The following is a 17996-nucleotide window of genomic DNA, read 5'->3' on the forward strand; positions in this document are numbered from 1 at the left end:
AGAATGAAGGTATGTTTTCACAGGAAACAAGCACCTTTGTTCTAATTGTGGAGAGACATCAATACAGACAGATTACAATTCATTATGAAGCAAGTTACATTCTGAAAAGATGGACGGGTGCAATTTTCGTCCATAACAACACCACTCCAGCAGATTGGTATAGATTGGTTTAAGTACTTGTCATTGTTGAAATTATTTGATTCCATACACAGACCTGTAATCCGTTATGCGTTTTCAGAAGATGGAGGCGCTAATCTGTTCAACTCTCCAGTAGCTTCAGGAGATCTAATTCAGTACGTAATTGTAGTTGTGTAGGATTTCTTCCAAATTGCTACCGGTAACCTAAGCATTGCATCTGAAGAAATCACCAGCTTTTGCCATTGTACAAATTGCATAAGGGCTGGAATGTAATGTTTATTTGCACGTTTGCAAATTATTTCAATCAAGAGCCACATGGTGTGTAAGTGTGTGTGTGTGTGTGTGTGTTTGTGTGCGTGTGTGCGTGCGTGCTTGCCCCAGATAGGCACTGAAAAGCGCACTCTCTCTCTCTATTATCCACCGAGATTGAAAAGACCAAACAAGGTACAACATGACATCTGCATGAATTGCAAGTAATGTTTACCCCCCAAAGAACTGAGTAATAGTCTCATACAGTCGTGTGATCCCAAGAGCACAGCGCCGTTGTAAAAGCTATGGGTGTGTGTATAGCAATTATCTCTCAACCTGGGACTGATTATTTACTGATTGAGGGTCAAGGCCTGATTGAGTTAACTATTCAGTGTCATTAAACTGACATAGATGGCAAATTGTTATTGCCTTGCTCAAGTTAAAACGGAAAAGGAGTCGAATGTGTCATACTTTACTAAACTTCTTACTTATGTATTTAATGGTACATGAACATTTATTTCATGATGCATGTTCCAGTTCATCTTCTAGGTTACAGGAGTTGGCAGTTAAAAGGTGCAATCCATTTGAATATAGGTTTATCTGAGTTTAAGCCACTATCGTGACATGTCGAGGCTTCTACATTGCTTCACACTCTTTTGATATCCTCCATTGTGCATTGTTTGGATTACATCTAGATGTTTGTTGCAAGTAGATTTCATTGAAACCTTTTTGGATTGTAAAATGTTCAGATTTATATCTACCCCTAGTGTGTATGATTTGTCTGATTATTGGATGTGTAAAGGTGCATATTCTTATTGTGCAGTTGGTGTTCCAGGTTAAAAAAACACGTCCCACTTACTATTGTTAATTGTGTGGACCATATTGTTAAGCAAAGAGAAGCGTTTTACCTATGGAAGGGTTAATGCGATTGATATGGGTTTGAAATCACTGCATTTATTCTGCTGTCTGGGATTAGAATGTTAAGCATATAGAGTATGTTTTTTTGATACACAGATATATATCCAAAGTTGTCATGCTTTGCAAGCAAACTCAGCAAGAATATGTAAACATATGAAGTCATTAACTTCTGTCATGGTTTTAGGAACATATTTTAGCTATGTCAAAATCAGCCGTGACGAACCGCTTGCAGTGAGCTTTTGCGAATGTTGCATTGCATGTGTCAAACGCTCTCAGTAATGTCCATGCTTCTTCAATTTTGGCAACATCAGTTTGCAACCATTTCTTTTGTGGTGACCCTTGAAGATCCGGGTTAGAATTGACCTTCAGTAACTTGTGCTCGTCAAAAGAGGCGACCGACAGGACTGGGTGGTCAGGCTCGTTGACCTGGTCGACTCATGTCATCGTATCCCAATTGTTTAGATCGATGCTCGTGCTGTTGACCACTAGATTGTCTGGTGTTTACAAACCACTGCCATATAGCTGGAGTAATGCTGAGTGCTGCGTGAAACTAAACTCACTCACCTTGTTGTGGTGGCGTGGACTTTTACTGTTGCCTACTTTCATAACTGGAAATGGACAAAACGAGTATACACACTACCAACATGACATTGAATGGTATTTGTTATGCGACACTCTTTCTTTACATTAATCATGTTTAGAAAGATTGTAAATCAGGATGCAAAAATAAGAGTAAAGTCGTTGTCCCATTTGAAGTTTATTAGCAATAAATCCGAAGACACACGATACATAGCACTGAAACGGGTAAAACAAAGCACTTCTTTGCATAAAACCATCAAACAGTATTGCAGGGAAGTTTATCTTTTCATCTTGAGGAATCCAAAAAGGCAGTCTGAGGGCGTTGTGTCGTCATCGTCTTCAGCCAAACTGCACAACTGCTTCCTTTTGCTGGATACCTTCTTGACAAGTGCTTTTTTAGAACACCTCCTAAGTAAGTTGAAATCCATTTTAGGTTTTTTGGTGGGTCGCTCGGTATCATACACTGCAAATAAAGTGGACTGCTTGGTCATCATCTTTTTCCTTAGTCTTTCCTTTTCTTGGAGCGCGCATGGTCTTCCCTGGATGTTGAAATGGGTTTGGGGAAGTCTTAAAACATCGTTTAATCGTTTTAAGACACATTCGTTTCTCAGCTTCTCATCGTCCTCCTCTGTCTTCAGTCTAAGAGATGCCCTTTCCTTTAAATGTCTGCTGAATCCTCTTTGGACATTTCGGCGACGACGATCACAGTGAACCCGTGGTGCTGTGGATGTTAGCAGAGCCAATTCTGATTGGAGTTTCTGTAGGGGTTGCGTGAAATGTGGATCACGACAATCGTTTTCATAGTCGTTGTCACTGTCATCTGTGAAAGAATAATCTACCAGTCGTGATGTAGGAGTATTGTCAGCAAAGTTGAAATTGGGTGTCATCAAAAAGCATGTTTCTGTTGACCCCAAAGAAGTGTAGATTATTTCCGAACTGCGCTTCATTTTCAGCTGTGGAAAGGTAGTTTGTGAAATGAAAAGTTGGTACAAGCTGCAACAATGGCCAAGATGCTAATGGTTTACATGCCCAACTCCACGTCTTATATAGAAGCCTTGTTTAAGCTGAAATAAACGGTTTCGTCAAATCGTGCACGTTAAGAATGAAGGTATGTTTTCACAGGAAACAACCACCTTTGTTCTAATTGTGGAGAGACATCAATACAGACAGATTACAATTCATTATGAAGCAAGTTACATTCTGAAAAGATGGACGGGTGCAATTTTCGTCCATAACAACACCACTCCAGCAGATTGGTATAGATTGGTTTAAGTACTTGTCATTGTTGAAATTATTTGATTCCATACACAGACCTGTAATCCGTTATGCGTTTTCAGAAGATGGAGGCGCTAATCTGTTCAACTCTCCAGTAGCTTCAGGAGATCTAATTCAGTACGTAATTGTAGTTGTGTAGGATTTCTTCCAAATTGCTACCGGTAACCTAAGCATTGCATCTGAAGAAATCACCAGCTTTTGCCATTGTACAAATTGCATAAGGGCTGGAATGTAATGTTTATTTGCACGTTTGCAAATTATTTCAATCAAGAGCCACATGGTGTGTAAGTGTGTGTGTGTGTGTGTGTGTTTGTGTGCGTGTGTGCGTGCGTGCTTGCCCCAGATAGGCACTGAAAAGCGCACTCTCTCTCTCTATTATCCACCGAGATTGAAAAGACCAAACAAGGTACAACATGACATCTGCATGAATTGCAAGTAATGTTTACCCCCCAAAGAACTGAGTAATAGTCTCATACAGTTGTGTGATCCCAAGAGCACAGCGCCGTTGTAAAAGCTATGGGTGTGTGTATAGCAATTATCTCTCAACCTGGGACTGATTATTTACTGATTGAGGGTCAAGGCCTGATTGAGTTAACTATTCAGTGTCATTAAACTGACATAGATGGCAAATTGTTATTGCCTTGCTCAAGTTAAAACGGAAAAGGAGTCGAATGTGTCATACTTTACTAAACTTCTTACTTATGTATTTAATGGTACATGAACATTTATTTCATGATGCATGTTCCAGTTCATCTTCTAGGTTACAGGAGTTGGCAGTTAAAAGGTGCAATCCATTTGAATATAGGTTTATCTGAGTTTAAGCCACTATCGTGACATGTCGAGGCTTCTACATTGCTTCACACTCTTTTGATATCCTCCATTGTGCATTGTTTGGATTACATCTAGATGTTTGTTGCAAGTAGATTTCATTGAAACCTTTTTGGATTGTAAAATGTTCAGATTTATATCTACCCCTAGTGTGTATGATTTGTCTGATTATTGGATGTGTAAAGGTGCATATTCTTATTGTGTAGTTGGTGTTCCAGGTTAAAAAAACACGTCCCACTTACTATTGTTAATTGTGTGGACCATATTGTTAAGCAAAGAGAAGCGTTTTACCTATGGAAGGGTTAATGCGATTGATATGGGTTTGAAATCACTGCATTTATTCTGCTGTCTGGGATTAGAATGTTAAGCATATAGAGTATGTTTTTTTGATACACAGATATATATCCAAAGTTGTCATGCTTTGCAAGCAAACTCAGCAAGAATATGTAAACATATGAAGTCATTAACTTCTGTCATGGTTTTAGGAACATATTTTAGCTATGTCAAAATCAGCCGTGACGAACCGCTTGCAGTGAGCTTTTGCGAATGTTGCATTGCATGTGTCAAACGCTCTCAGTAATGTCCATGCTTCTTCAATTTTGGCAACATCAGTTTGCAACCATTTCTTTTGTGGTGACCCTTGAAGATCCGGGTTAGAATTGACCTTCAGTAACTTGTGCTTGTCAAAAGAGGCGACCAACAGGACTGGGTGGTCAGGCTCGTTGACCTGGTCGACTCATGTCATCGTATCCCAATTGTTTAGATCGATGCTCGTGCTGTTGACCACTAGATTGTCTGGTGTTTACAAACCACTGCCATATAGCTGGAGTAATGCTGAGTGCTGCGTGAAACTAAACTCACTCACCTTGTTGTGGTGGCGTGGACTTTTACTGTTGCCTACTTTCATAACTGGAAATGGACAAAACGAGTATACACACTACCAACATGACATTGAATGGTATTTGTTATGCGACACTCTTTCTTTACATTAATCATGTTTAGAAAGATTGTAAATCAGGATGCAAAAATAAGAGTAAAGTCGTTGTCCCATTTGAAGTTTATTAGCAATAAATCCGAAGACACACGATACATAGCACTGAAACGGGTAAAACAAAGCACTTCTTTGCATAAAACCATCAAACAGTATTGCAGGGAAGTTATCTTTTCATCTTGAGGAATCCAAAAAGGCAGTCTGAGGGCGTTGTGTCGTCATCGTCTTCAGCCAAACTGCACAACTGCTTCCTTTTGCTGGATACCTTCTTGACAAGTGCTTTTTTAGAACACCTCCTAAGTAAGTTGAAATCCATTTTAGGTTTTTTGGTGGGTCGCTCGGTATCATACACTGCAAATAAAGTGGACTGCTTGGTCATCATCTTTTTCCTTAGTCTTTCCTTTTCTTGGAGCGCGCATGGTCTTCCCTGGATGTTGAAATGGGTTTGGGGAAGTCTTAAAACATCGTTTAATCGTTTTAAGACACATTCGTTTCTCAGCTTCTCATCGTCCTCCTCTGTCTTCAGTCTAAGAGATGCCCTTTCCTTTAAATGTCTGCTGAATCCTCTTTGGACATTTCGGCGACGACGATCACAGTGAACCCGTGGTGCTGTGGATGTTAGCAGAGCCAATTCTGATTGGAGTTTCTGTAGGGGTTGCGTGAAATGTGGATCACGACAATCGTTTTCATAGTCGTTGTCACTGTCATCTGTGAAAGAATAATCCACCAGTCGTGATGTAGGAGTATTGTCAGCAAAGTTGAAATTGGGTGTCATCAAAAAGCATGTTTCTGTTGACCCCAAAGAAGTGTAGATTATTTCCGAACTGCGCTTCATTTTCAGCTGTGGAAAGGTAGTTTGTGAAATGAAAAGTTGGTACAAGCTACAACAATGGCCAAGATGCTAATGGTTTACATGCCCAACTCCACGTCTTATATAGAAGCCTTGTTTAAGCTGAAATAAACGGGTTCGTCAAATCGTGCACGTTAAGAATGAAGGTATGTTTTCACAGGAAACAACCACCTTTGTTCTAATTGTGGAGAGACATCAATACAGACAGATTACAATTCATTATGAAGCAAGTTACATTCTGAAAAGATGGACGGGTGCAATTTTCGTCCATAACAACACCACTCCAGCAGATTGGTATAGATTGGTTTAAGTACTTGTCATTGTTGAAATTATTTGATTCCATACACAGACCTGTAATCCGTTACGCGTTTTCAGAAGATGGAGGCGCTAATCTGTTCAACTCTCCAGTAGCTTCAGGAGATCTAATTCAGTACGTAATTGTAGTTGTGTAGGATTTCTTCCAAATTGCTACCGGTAACCTAAGCATTGCATCTGAAGAAATCACCAGCTTTTGCCATTGTACAAATTGCACAAGGGCTGGAATGTAATGTTTATTTGCACGTTTGCAAATTATTTCAATCAAGAGCCACATGGTGTGTAAGTGTGTGTGTGTCTGTGTGTGTTTGTGTGCGTGTGTGCGTGTGTGCGTGCGCGTGCTTGCCCCAGATAGGCACTGAAAAGCGCACTCTCTCTCTATTATCCACCGAGATTGAAAAGACCAAACAAGGTACAACATGACATCTGCATGAATTGCAAGTAATGTTTACCCCCCAAAGAACTGAGTAATAGTCTCATACAGTTGTGTGATCCCAAGAGCACAGCGCCGTTGTAAAAGCTATGGGTGTGTGTATAGCAATTATCTCTCAACCTGGGACTGATTATTTACTGATTGAGGGTCAAGGCCTGATTGAGTTAACTATTCAGTGTCATTACACTGACATAGCTGGCAAATTGTTATTGCCTTGCTCAAGTTAAAACGGAAAAGGAGTCGAATGTGTCATACTTTACTAAACTTCTTACTTATGTATTTAATGGTACATGAACATTTATTTCATGATGCATGTTCCAGTTCATCTTCTAGGTTACAGGAGTTGGCAGTTAAAAGGTGCAATCCATTTGAATGTAGGTTTATCTGAGTTTAAGCCACTATCGTGACATGTCGAGGTTTCTACATTGCTTCACACTCTTTTGATATCCTCCATTGTGCATTGTTTGGATTACATCTAGATGTTTGTTGCAAGTAGATTTCATTGAAACCTTTTTGGATTGTAAAATGTTCAGATTTATATCTACCCCTAGTGTGTATGATTTGTCTGATTATTGGATGTGTAAAGGTGCATATTCTTATTGTGTAGTTGGTGTTCCAGGTTAAAAAAACACGTCCCACTTACTATTGTTAATTGTGTGGACCATATTGTTAAGCAAAGAGAAGCGTTTTACCTATGGAAGGGTTAATGCGATTGATATGGGTTTGAAATCACTGCATTTATTCTGCTGTCTGGGATTAGAATGTTAAGCATATAGAGTATGTTTTTTTGATACACAGATATATATCCAAAGTTGTCATGCTTTGCAAGCAAACTCAGCAAGAATATGTAAACATATGAAGTCATTAACTTCTGTCATGGTTTTAGGAACATATTTTAGCTATGTCAAAATCAGCCGTGACAAACCGCTTGCAGTGAGCTTTTGCGAATGTTGCATTGCATGTGTCAAACGCTCTCAGTAATGTCCATGCTTCTTCAATTTTGGCAACATCAGTTTGCAACCATTTCTTTTGTGGTGACCCTTGAAGATCCGGGTTAGAATTGACCTTCAGTAACTTGTGCTTGTCAAAAGAGGCGACCAACAGGACTGGGTGGTCAGGCTCGTTGACCTGGTCGACTCATGTCATCGTATCCCAATTGTTTAGATCGATGCTCGTGCTGTTGACCACTAGATTGTCTGGTGTTTACAAACCACTGCCATATAGCTGGAGTAATGCTGAGTGCTGCGTGAAACTAAACTCACTCACCTTGTTGTGGTGGCGTGGACTTTTACTGTTGCCTACTTTCATAACTGGAAATGGACAAAACGAGTATACACACTACCAACATGACATTGAATGGTATTTGTTATGCGACACTCTTTCTTTACATTAATCATGTTTAGAAAGATTGTAAATCAGGATGCAAAAATAAGAGTAAAGTCGTTGTCCCATTTGAAGTTTATTAGCAATAAATCCGAAGACACACGATACATAGCACTGAAACGGGTAAAACAAAGCACTTCTTTGCATAAAACCATCAAACAGTATTGCAGGGAAGTTTATCTTTTCATCTTGAGGAATCCAAAAAGGCAGTCTGAGGGCGTTGTGTCGTCATCGTCTTCAGCCAAACTGCACAACTGCTTCCTTTTGCTGGATACCTTCTTGACAAGTGCTTTTTTAGAACACCTCCTAAGTAAGTTGAAATCCATTTTAGGTTTTTTGGTGGGTCGCTCGGTATCATACACTGCAAATAAAGTGGACTGCTTGGTCATCATCTTTTTCCTTAGTCTTTCCTTTTCTTGGAGCGCGCATGGTCTTCCCTGGATGTTGAAATGGGTTTGGGGAAGTCTTAAAACATCGTTTAATCGTTTTAAGACACATTCGTTTCTCAGCTTCTCATCGTCCTCCTCTGTCTTCAGTCTAAGAGATGCCCTTTCCTTTAAATGTCTTTGGACATTTCGGCGACGACGATCACATTGAACCTGTCGTGCTGTGGATGTTAGCAGAGCCAATTCTGATTGGAGTTTCTGTAGGGGTTGCGTGAAATGTGGATCACGACAATCGTTTTCATAGTCGTTGTCACTGTCATCTGTGAAAGAATAATCCACCAGTCGTGATGTAGGAGCATTGTCAGCAAAGTTGAAATTGGGTGTCATCAAAAAGCATGTTTCTGTTGACCCCAAAGAAGTGTAGATTATTTCCGAACTGCGCTTCATTTTCAGCTGTGGAAAGGTAGTTTGTGAAATGAAAAGTTGGTACAAGCTGCAACAATGGCCAAGATGCTAATAGTTTACATGCCCAACTCCACGTCTTATATAGAAGCATTGCTTAAGCTGAAATAAACGGTTTCGTCAAATCGTGCACGTTAAGAATGAAGGTATGTTTTCACAGGAAACAACCACCTTTGTTCTAATTGTGGAGAGACATCAATACAGACAGATTACAATTCATTATGAAGCAAGTTACATTCTGAAAAGATGGACGGGTGCAATTTTCGTCCATAACAACACCACTCCAGCAGATTGGTATAGATTGGTTTAAGTACTTGTCATTGTTGAAATTATTTGATTCCATACACAGACCTGTAATCCGTTACGCGTTTTCAGAAGATGGAGGCGCTAATCTGTTCAACTCTCCAGTAGCTTCAGGAGATCTAATTCAGTACGTAATTGTAGTTGTGTAGGATTTCTTCCAAATTGCTACCGGTAACCTAAGCATTGCATCTGAAGAAATCACCAGCTTTTGCCATTGTACAAATTGCACAAGGGCTGGAATGTAATGTTTATTTGCACGTTTGCAAATTATTTCAATCAAGAGCCACATGGTGTGTAAGTGTGTGTGTGTCTGTGTGTGTTTGTGTGCGTGTGTGCGTGTGTGCGTGCGCGTGCTTGCCCCAGATAGGCACTGAAAAGCGCACTCTCTCTCTCTATTATCCACCGAGATTGAAAAGACCAAACAAGGTACAACATGACATCTGCATGAATTGCAAGTAATGTTTACCCCCCAAAGAACTGAGTAATAGTCTCATACAGTTGTGTGATCCCAAGAGCACAGCGCCGTTGTAAAAGCTATGGGTGTGTGTATAGCAATTATCTCTCAACCTGGGACTGATTATTTACTGATTGAGGGTCAAGGCCTGATTGAGTTAACTATTCAGTGTCATTACACTGACATAGCTGGCAAATTGTTATTGCCTTGCTCAAGTTAAAACGGAAAAGGAGTCGAATGTGTCATACTTTACTAAACTTCTTACTTATGTATTTAATGGTACATGAACATTTATTTCATGATGCATGTTCCAGTTCATCTTCTAGGTTACAGGAGTTGGCAGTTAAAAAGTGCAATCCATTTGAATGTAGGTTTATCTGAGTTTAAGCCACTATCGTGACATGTCGAGGTTTCTACATTGCTTCACACTCTTTTGATATCCTCCATTGTGCATTGTTTGGATTACATCTAGATGTTTGTTGCAAGTAGATTTCATTGAAACCTTTTTGGATTGTAAAATGTTCAGATTTATATCTACCCCTAGTGTGTATGATTTGTCTGATTATTGGATGTGTAAAGGTGCATATTCTTATTGTGTAGTTGGTGTTCCAGGTTAAAAAAACACGTCCCACTTACTATTGTTAATTGTGTGGACCATATTGTTAAGCAAAGAGAAGCGTTTTACCTATGGAAGGGTTAATGCGATTGATATGGGTTTGAAATCACTGCATTTATTCTGCTGTCTGGGATTAGAATGTTAAGCATATAGAGTATGTTTTTTTGATACACAGATATATATCCAAAGTTGTCATGCTTTGCAAGCAAACTCAGCAAGAATATGTAAACATATGAAGTCATTAACTTCTGTCATGGTTTTAGGAACATATTTTAGCTATGTCAAAATCAGCCGTGACAAACCGCTTGCAGTGAGCTTTTGCGAATGTTGCATTGCATGTGTCAAACGCTCTCAGTAATGTCCATGCTTCTTCAATTTTGGCAACATCAGTTTGCAACCATTTCTTTTGTGGTGACCCTTGAAGATCCGGGTTAGAATTGACCTTCAGTAACTTGTGCTTGTCAAAAGAGGCGACCAACAGGACTGGGTGGTCAGGCTCGTTGACCTGGTCGACTCATGTCATCGTATCCCAATTGTTTAGATCGATGCTCGTGCTGTTGACCACTAGATTGTCTGGTGTTTACAAACCACTGCCATATAGCTGGAGTAATGCTGAGTGCTGCGTGAAACTAAACTCACTCACCTTGTTGTGGTGGCGTGGACTTTTACTGTTGCCTACTTTCATAACTGGAAATGGACAAAACGAGTATACACACTACCAACATGACATTGAATGGTATTTGTTATGCGACACTCTTTCTTTACATTAATCATGTTTAGAAAGATTGTAAATCAGGATGCAAAAATAAGAGTAAAGTCGTTGTCCCATTTGAAGTTTATTAGCAATAAATCCGAAGACACACGATACATAGCACTGAAACGGGTAAAACAAAGCACTTCTTTGCATAAAACCATCAAACAGTATTGCAGGGAAGTTTATCTTTTCATCTTGAGGAATCCAAAAAGGCAGTCTGAGGGCGTTGTGTCGTCATCGTCTTCAGCCAAACTGCACAACTGCTTCCTTTTGCTGGATACCTTCTTGACAAGTGCTTTTTTAGAACACCTCCTAAGTAAGTTGAAATCCATTTTAGGTTTTTTGGTGGGTCGCTCGGTATCATACACTGCAAATAAAGTGGACTGCTTGGTCATCATCTTTTTCCTTAGTCTTTCCTTTTCTTGGAGCGCGCATGGTCTTCCCTGGATGTTGAAATGGGTTTGGGGAAGTCTTAAAACATCGTTTAATCGTTTTAAGACACATTCGTTTCTCAGCTTCTCATCGTCCTCCTCTGTCTTCAGTCTAAGAGATGCCCTTTCCTTTAAATGTCTTTGGACATTTCGGCGACGACGATCACATTGAACCTGTCGTGCTGTGGATGTTAGCAGAGCCAATTCTGATTGGAGTTTCTGTAGGGGTTGCGTGAAATGTGGATCACGACAATCGTTTTCATAGTCGTTGTCACTGTCATCTGTGAAAGAATAATCCACCAGTCGTGATGTAGGAGCATTGTCAGCAAAGTTGAAATTGGGTGTCATCAAAAAGCATGTTTCTGTTGACCCCAAAGAAGTGTAGATTATTTCCGAACTGCGCTTCATTTTCAGCTGTGGAAAGGTAGTTTGTGAAATGAAAAGTTGGTACAAGCTGCAACAATGGCCAAGATGCTAATAGTTTACATGCCCAACTCCACGTCTTATATAGAAGCATTGCTTAAGCTGAAATAAACGGTTTCGTCAAATCGTGCACGTTAAGAATGAAGGTATGTTTTCACAGGAAACAACCACCTTTGTTCTAATTGTGGAGAGACATCAATACAGACAGATTACAATTCATTATGAAGCAAGTTACATTCTGAAAAGATGGACGGGTGCAATTTTCGTCCATAACAACACCACTCCAGCAGATTGGTATAGATTGGTTTAAGTACTTGTCATTGTTGAAATTATTTGATTCCATACACAGACCTGTAATCCGTTACGCGTTTTCAGAAGATGGAGGCGCTAATCTGTTCAACTCTCCAGTAGCTTCAGGAGATCTAATTCAGTACGTAATTGTAGTTGTGTAGGATTTCTTCCAAATTGCTACCGGTAACCTAAGCATTGCATCTGAAGAAATCACCAGCTTTTGCCATTGTACAAATTGCACAAGGGCTGGAATGTAATGTTTATTTGCACGTTTGCAAATTATTTCAATCAAGAGCCACATGGTGTGTAAGTGTGTGTGTGTGCGTGTGTGCGTGTGTGCGTGCGCGTGCTTGCCCCAGATAGGCACTGAAAAGCGCACTCTCTCTCTCTATTATCCACCGAGATTGAAAAGACCAAACAAGGTACAACATGACATCTGCATGAATTGCAAGTAATGTTTACCCCCCAAAGAACTGAGTAATAGTCTCATACAGTTGTGTGATCCCAAGAGCACAGCGCCGTTGTAAAAGCTATGGGTGTGTGTATAGCAATTATCTCTCAACCTGGGACTGATTATTTACTGATTGAGGGTCAAGGCCTGATTGAGTTAACTATTCAGTGTCATTAAACTGACATAGCTGGCAAATTGTTATTGCCTTGCTCAAGTTAAAACGGAAAAGGAGTCGAATGTGTCATACTTTACTAAACTTCTTACTTATGTATTTAATGGTACATGAACATTTATTTCATGATGCATGTTCCAGTTCATCTTCTAGGTTACAGGAGTTGGCAGTTAAAAAGTGCAATCCATTTGAATATAGGTTTATCTGAGTTTAAGCCACTATCGTGACATGTCGAGGTTTCTACATTGCTTCACACTCTTTTGATATCCTCCATTGTGCATTGTTTGGATTACATCTAGATGTTTGTTGCAAGTAGATTTCATTGAAACCTTTTTGGATTGTAAAATGTTCAGATTTATATCTACCCCTAGTGTGTATGATTTGTCTGATTATTGGATGTGTAAAGGTGCATATTCTTATTGTGTAGTTGGTGTTCCAGGTTAAAAAAACACGTCCCACTTACTATTGTTAATTGTGTGGACCATATTGTTAAGCAAAGAGAAGCGTTTTACCTATGGAAGGGTTAATGCGATTGATATGGGTTTGAAATCACTGCATTTATTCTGCTGTCTGGGATTAGAATGTTAAGCATATAGAGTATGTTTTTTTGATACACAGATATATATCCAAAGTTGTCATGCTTTGCAAGCAAACTCAGCAAGAATATGTAAACATATGAAGTCATTAACTTCTGTCATGGTTTTAGGAACATATTTTAGCTATGTCAAAATCAGCCGTGACAAACCGCTTGCAGTGAGCTTTTGCGAATGTTGCATTGCATGTGTCAAACGCTCTCAGTAATGTCCATGCTTCTTCAATTTTGGCAGCATCAGTTTGCAACCATTTCTTTTGTGGTGACCCTTGAAGATCCGGGTTAGAATTGACCTTCAGTAACTTGTGCTTGTCAAAAGAGGCGACCAACAGGACTGGGTGGTCAGGCTCGTTGACCTGGTCGACTCATGTCATCGTATCCCAATTGTTTAGATCGATGCTCGTGCTGTTGACCACTAGATTGTCTGGTGTTTACAAACCACTGCCATATAGCTGGAGTATTGCTGAGTGCTGCGTGAAACTAAACTCACTCACCTTGTTGTGGTGGCGTGGACTTTTACTGTTGCCTACTTTCATAACTGGAAATGGACAAAACGAGTATACACACTACCAACATGACATTGAATGGTATTTGTTATGCGACACTCTTTCTTTACATTAATCATGTTTAGAAAGATTGTAAATCAGGATGCAAAAATAAGAGTAAAGTCGTTGTCCCATTTGAAGTTTATTAGCAATAAATCCGAAGACACACGATACATAGCACTGAAACGGGTAAAACAAAGCACTTCTTTGCATAAAACCATCAAACAGTATTGCAGGGAAGTTTATCTTTTCATCTTGAGGAATCCAAAAAGGCAGTCTGAGGGCGTTGTGTCGTCATCGTCTTCAGCCAAACTGCACAACTGCTTCCTTTTGCTGGATACCTTCTTGACAAGTGCTTTTTTAGAACACCTCCTAAGTAAGTTGAAATCCATTTTAGGTTTTTTGGTGGGTCGCTCGGTATCATACACTGCAAATAAAGTGGACTGCTTGGTCATCATCTTTTTCCTTACTCTTTCCTTTTCTTGGAGCGCGCATGGTCTTCCCTGGATGTTGAAATGGGTTTGGGGAAGTCTTAAAACATCGTTTAATCGTTTTAAGACACATTCGTTTCTCAGCTTCTCATCGTCCTCCTCTGTCTTCAGTCTAAGAGATGCCCTTTCCTTTAAATGTCTTTGGGCATTTCGGCGACGACGATCACATTGAACCTGTCGTGCTGTGGATGTTAGCAGAGCCAATTCTGATTGGAGTTTCTGTAGGGGTTGCGTGAAATGTGGATCACGACAATCGTTTTCATAGTCGTTGTCACTGTCATCTGTGAAAGAATAATCCACCAGTCGTGATGTAGGAGCATTGTCAGCAAAGTTGAAATTGGGTGTCATCAAAAAGCATGTTTCTGTTGACCCCAAAGAAGTGTAGATTATTTCCGAACGGCGCTTCATTTTCAGCTGTGGAAAGGTAGTTTGTGAAATGAAAAGTTGGTACAAGCTGCAACAATGGCCAAGATGCTAATGGTTTACATGCCCAACTCCACGTCTTATATAGAAGCCTTGCTTAAGCTGAAATAAACGGGTTCGTCAAATCGTGCACGTTAAGAATGAAGGTATGTTTTCACAGGAAACAACCACCTTTGTTCTAATTGTGGAGAGACATCAATACAGACAGATTACAATTCATTATGAAGCAAGTTACATTCTGAAAAGATGGACGGGTGCAATTTTCGTCCATAACAACACCACTCCAGCAGATTGGTATAGATTGGTTTAAGCACTTGTCATTGTTGAAATTATTTGATTCCATACACAGACCTGTAATCCGTTACGCGTTTTCAGAAGATGGAGGCGCTAATCTGTTCAACTCTCCAGTAGCTTCAGGAGATCTAATTCAGTACGTAATTGTAGTTGTGTAGGATTTCTTCCAAATTGCTACCGGTAACCTAAGCATTGCATCTGAAGAAATCACCAGCTTTTGCCATTGTACAAATTGCACAAGGGCTGGAATGTAATGTTTATTTGCACGTTTGCAAATTATTTCAATCAAGAGCCACATGGTGTGTAAGTGTGTGTGTGTGCGTGTGTGCGTGCGTGCGCTTGCCCCAGATAGGCACTGAAAAGCGCACTCTCTCTCTCTATTATCCACCGAGATTGAAAAGACCAAACAAGGTACAACATGACATCTGCATGAATTGCAAGTAATGTTTACCCCCCAAAGAACTGAGTAATAGTCTCATACAGTTGTGTGATCCCAAGAGCACAGCGCCGTTGTAAAAGCTATGGGTGTGTGTATAGCAATTATCTCTCAACCTGGGACTGATTATTTACTGATTGAGGGTCAAGGCCTGATTGAGTTAACTATTCAGTGTCATTAAACTGACATAGATGGCAAATTGTTATTGCCTTGCTCAAGTTAAAACGGAAAAGGAGTCGAATGTGTCATACTTTACTAAACTTCTTACTTATGTATTTAATGGTACATGAACATTTATTTCATGATGCATGTTCCAGTTCATCTTCTAGGTTACAGGAGTTGGCAGTTAAAAGGTGCAATCCATTTGAATATAGGTTTATCTGAGTTTAAGCCACTATCGTGACATGTTGAGGTTTCTACATTGCTTCACACTCTTTTGATATCCTCCATTGTGCATTGTTTGGATTACATCTAGATGTTTGTTGCAAGTAGATTTCATTGAAACCTTTTTGGATTGTAAAATGTTCAGATTTATATCTACCCCTAATGTGTATGATTTGTCTGATTATTGGATGTGTAAAGGTGCATATTCTTATTGTGTAGTTGGTGTTCCAGGTTAAAAAAAAACACGTCCCACTTACTATTGTTAATTGTGTGGACCATATTGTTAAGCAAAGAGAAGCGTTTTACCTATGGAAGGGTTAATGCGATTGATATGGGTTTGAAATCACTGCATTTATTCTGCTGTCTGGGATTAGAATGTTAAGCATATAGAGTATGTTTTTTTGATACACAGATATATATCCAAAGTTGTCATGCTTTGCAAGCAAACTCAGCAAGAATATGTAAACATATGAAGTCATTAACTTCTGTCAAGGTTTTAGGAACATATTTTAGCTATGTCAAAATCAGCCGTGACAAACCGCTTGCAGTGAGCTTTTGCGAATGTTGCATTGCATGTGTCAAACGCTCTCAGTAATGTCCATGCTTCTTCAATTTTGGCAGCATCAGTTTGCAACCATTTCTTTTGTGGTGACCCTTGAAGATCCGGGTTAGAATTGACCTTCAGTAACTTGTGCTTGTCAAAAGAGGCGACCAACAGGACTGGGTGGTCAGGCTCGTTGACCTGGTCGACTCATGTCATCGTATCCCAATTGTTTAGATCGATGCTCGTGCTGTTGACCACTAGATTGTCTGGTGTTTACAAACCACTGCCATATAGCTGGAGTATTGCTGAGTGCTGCGTGAAACTAAACTCACTCACCTTGTTGTGGTGGCGTGGACTTTTACTGTTGCCTACTTTCATAACTGGAAATGGACAAAACGAGTATACACACTACCAACATGACATTGAACGGTATTTGTTATGCGACACTCTTTCTTTACATTAATCATGTTTAGAAAGATTGTAAATCAGGATGCAAAAATAAGAGTAAAGTCGTTGTCCCATTTGAAGTTTATTAGCAATAAATCCGAAGACACACGATACATAGCACTGAAACGGGTAAAACAAAGCACTTCTTTGCATAAAACCATCAAACAGTATTGCAGGGAAGTTTATCTTTTCATCTTGAGGAATCCAAAAAGGCAGTCTGAGGGCGTTGTGTCGTCATCGTCTTCAGCCAAACTGCACAACTGCTTCCTTTTGCTGGATACCTTCTTGACAAGTGCTTTTTTAGAACACCTCCTAAGTAAGTTGAAATCCATTTTAGGTTTTTTGGTGGGTCGCTCGGTATCATACACTGCAGATAAAGTGGACTGCTTGGTCATCATCTTTTTCCTTACTCTTTCCTTTTCTTGGAGCGCGCATGGTCTTCCCTGGATGTTGAAATGGGTTTGGGGAAGTCTTAAAACATCGTTTAATCGTTTTAAGACACATTCGTTTCTCAGCTTCTCATCGTCCTCCTCTGTCTTCAGTCTAAGAGATGCCCTTTCCTTTAAATGTCTTTGGACATTTCGGCGACGACGATCACATTGAACCTGTCGTGCTGTGGATGTTAGCAGAGCCAATTCTGATTGGAGTTTCTGTAGGGGTTGCGTGAAATGTGGATCACGACAATCGTTTTCATAGTCGTTGTCACTGTCATCTGTGAAAGAATAATCCACCAGTCGTGATGTAGGAGCATTGTCAGCAAAGTTGAAATTGGGTGTCATCAAAAAGCATGTTTCTGTTGACCCCAAAGAAGTGTAGATTATTTCCGAACGGCGCTTCATTTTCAGCTGTGGAAAGGTAGTTTGTGAAATGAAAAGTTGGTACAAGCTGCAACAATGGCCAAGATGCTAATGGTTTACATGCCCAACTCCACGTCTTATATAGAAGCCTTGCTTAAGCTGAAATAAACGGGTTCGTCAAATCGTGCACGTTAAGAATGAAGGTATGTTTTCACAGGAAACAACCACCTTTGTTCTAATTGTGGAGAGACATCAATACAGACAGATTACAATTCATTATGAAGCAAGTTACATTCTGAAAAGATGGACGGGTGCAATTTTCGTCCATAACAACACCACTC

Source organism: Haliotis asinina, chromosome 8 (assembly GCF_037392515.1).
Source record: "Haliotis asinina isolate JCU_RB_2024 chromosome 8, JCU_Hal_asi_v2, whole genome shotgun sequence".
Lineage (NCBI taxonomy): Eukaryota > Metazoa > Mollusca > Gastropoda > Lepetellida > Haliotidae > Haliotis > Haliotis asinina.